The sequence below is a fragment of the Neomonachus schauinslandi genome, chromosome 11, assembly GCF_002201575.2.
Source record: "Neomonachus schauinslandi chromosome 11, ASM220157v2, whole genome shotgun sequence".
NCBI lineage: Eukaryota > Metazoa > Chordata > Mammalia > Carnivora > Phocidae > Neomonachus > Neomonachus schauinslandi.
Window position 1 is genome coordinate 35,930,461 of NC_058413.1, and position 2,518 is coordinate 35,932,978.

The following is a 2,518-nucleotide window of genomic DNA, read 5'->3' on the forward strand; positions in this document are numbered from 1 at the left end:
TGATGAGGGAACAGAGGGCAAGCTGAGGACAAAGCAGAAGCTGACACCCCACACACACCTCCCCCCCCACATGAGGGATCTATGTGACATTCCTCAGGCACCCCTGGCTGCCCTAAAGGAAAAACAAATAGTTAACTTATAGGGATCACAATCCTACAAGACATGAGTCTCCCTCAGTTTACAAATGTTTTAGCAATCTACAAGAATAAAGCATTCCTATCATCAATAACCCAGCTTCCAGAAGGAAATGTAGATACAGTTAAATGCCCTTATAACCTGCAGCCCATTGACAGATAATTGAAGCGGGCAGAATGTAAGGCAGCTCCCAACTATCTTAATGTTAATGCCTTACTAGAGGGGTAAACAACCTTAACTTGACAATGGCAAGGCCTCTGGAACCTTGTAGGTCCTCTTTAGCATATGAAAGTTCTTTTGAACCTCCCTTTTTCCTTACCTTCCCCAGCCCATAGTATATAATCAGCCACCCCTCACAACCCTGGAGCAGCAGCTCTTTCTGTCCACAGGTCCTGTCCCCGTGCTTTAATAAACCACCATTTTGCACCAAACACGTCTCAAGAATTCTTTCTTAGTCGTCGGCTCCGGACTTCACTTATATTCTAAAACTTCATCAGTATCTTTATAAAAAGAATGCCATGTGAAGAGACAGACAGGCACACAGGGAGAAGAATGCCATGCAAAGATTGGAGTTATACTGTCATAAGCCAAGGAACTAACCAAAACTAGAAGAGAGGCCTGGAGCAGATCATTCACTAGTACCTGTACCAAGAGCCTGGCCCTGCTGGCACCTTTATTTCAGATTTCTGGCCTCCAGAACTGTGAGACAATTAATTTCTGTTGTTCTAAGCTACCCAGCTTGTGATACTTTCTTACGACAGCCCTAAGAAACTAATGCAGGGGTGTTTTGAGTTTCCCTCCACTCAATTCTGTATTAGGTGAGAGGCATAGTTTGGGTACTGTGGGTAAACATGAAGAGAAATAAAACATGATTGCTTCCTTCAGTACCTTTGCTGGGGAGCACAAATAATAAAACAATAATAAATAAGTGTTATATGAAAATAAAAGTAACTTGTTGTCAGTGAGCAAAACAGAGCACGACATACCAGCCTTCCAGAACCATTCCCTTCTTTTCAGTGTCCCTTTCTCCTCACTCCACACAGGGTCTTCATGCAGTCATGCTCCTGCCCACCCCCACTGAAGAAATGTCCTACTCGTCCTAGGTTCTAGCCCCAAATTGGACAAATCAAAGACTACCTCCGAGTCTTGATTTTTTTTTTTATTTGAAAAAAAATGAGAATAATGACCCTTCTCCATTCTATCTCACAGCATTGGAGTGAGGATTAAATTAGGGAGAATAACTGAAGGCATTTTGAAAACCCTTAATATAGCATAAAATATTCATTGTTACCAAGGGTCTAATATGTTTACATCCAGTTAAATACTTCCCTTTTACTGAGAGCCTTTTGCAGAGCTGCTACCCTCACCCAAATGGAGAAGTTTGAAATCCCTGCATTTGTTTAGCCCCCTATAGAGATTTACACAGTTCACAAATCAAGTCGTCTGACTTAATTTCTACCACGATTTAGTGAGCTATGCATTTTATGCCCATTTTGAAGATGAGAACACTAAGCTCAGAGAAATGAAGTGGTTTGCTCATAAATAGTTGGAGGTATGATGTGAGGCTAACTCCAACATTGCATTTGTCAGCTCCTAGTAAGGGGATATTTTGGATCACCCATCCTTTTCCATGTTGTTAAAAATAAACCCTTAATGCAGGCAACTATAATGTCCTCCATTACTGATGAAGAAGTACGATTTTGACCTTACAAGCCCTCTGGTGATACTTAAAGATTCTATTTATGTTTCCAGACATATCATAAAGAACCATGTTCTATCAAGAAAAAAAAATTTTTTTAAAGAAATACAGCTTAAAAAAAGCACAAAAAATGATGGTGTATGGTCAAAGCTTAACTTGAATCTACCATTTGGATGAGCCTATTGTTCTCTGAGTGCATCAATTTCCTTGAGGAAAGAAACCAATTTAGGGTTACTTCTGGAACAAATATGCTCTGAGATATGAGAGAGAAAACAATGAAAATTGAGACACTTTGTCTTGTTCTTGTGGGTAACCTTGAGTTTCAGACAGGATTTTGAAAAAGAAAAAGTATTATTTCATAAATATTGTGCCTGGTTCTTTCTGTCTAGAGTTGTGAAAGCCAGGGACAAGTGGTCATTCTGCTTTGGACTCCTTCTGCAAGGTGCAGAAAGCATGGTGGCTCAGGTGCTTGGGTGGCTCAGTTGGTTAAGCAACTGCCTTCGGCTCAGGTCATGATCCCGGGGTCCTGGGATCGAGTCCCACATCGGGCTTCCTGCTCAGCGGGAAGCCTGCTTCTCCCTCTCCCTCAGCCTGCCACTCCCCCTGCTTGTGCTCTCTCTCATTGTCAAATAAATAAATAAAATCTTTAAAAAAAAAAAAAAAGAAAGCATGAATCATGTATTT